The following is a 783-nucleotide window of genomic DNA, read 5'->3' as shown; positions in this document are numbered from 1 at the left end:
TGTGTGATATAGTTAAATTGTATGTGAATTTTATGTGGTTTTCTTTCTGACACAGCTGCACCCTGACTTGAATTGTGTGTACAGCAAGTTGAATTTCCACTGATGCTCTATGTCTCAGTTCTTTGTCTTTGATTTTCTGTAGGATTTGTTATTTTTAGTACAATTAGAGAGGACAATGATTACACACACAGGGACTCTTGGTGTACATTTATAGCAAATTTTATTTATGACTAGTAGTGTATAGCATGGATTTTCCAGAAAGAATTTTGGTTTGTAGGATTAATCAGTGGAAAACACAAGATACATTGCAACTATAACGAATACTGCTAACTGACCACATGTAACAGGAGCCCTGAGTGGCAGGCACAGTGGTTCAACATCTGTGGTTTCAATCGGTTTCTTGCAAAAATGATATGAGGGCAGTTATCAAAAGTAATACCATATGCATTAAACAGATGGAAGAATCCCCCATCTGCCCTAGAAGGGTTGACTTTGTGCGTTATTAACTATGTCAAGCACCTACAGGGAACCTTCTATACTAATGAGAGAAGTGAGACCCTACAATAATGTGTTCTATACTGATTCAATGTTTCTATTTAGATGATGCAGAAGGAAGCTGCAAAAATGAAAGCATCCTTTTATAATATTTCTTAGAGTTGGATCCTCTGAATTTGACTAGACTTACTTACCTTCACTGTGGTGGGAGGTTACTGGATCTTTGATGACACTCAGAAGACTCCACCTCTTATAATGTGACACCCCTACACTGTCTGTTACAAACTA

The 783-nt window shown here is 37.3% G+C and overlaps 1 pseudogene; it reads left to right on the top strand.

The window, feature by feature from the left end:
• Positions 1–783, top strand: part of LOC113838140 — a 65,810-nt pseudogene that overhangs the window by 20,235 nt on the left and 44,792 nt on the right.

The sequence above is a fragment of the Cricetulus griseus genome, chromosome 9 (assembly GCF_003668045.3).
Source record: "Cricetulus griseus strain 17A/GY chromosome 9, alternate assembly CriGri-PICRH-1.0, whole genome shotgun sequence".
Classification (NCBI taxonomy): Eukaryota; Metazoa; Chordata; class Mammalia; order Rodentia; family Cricetidae; genus Cricetulus; species Cricetulus griseus.
This window is presented reverse-complemented; position numbering and strand designations above follow the sequence as displayed.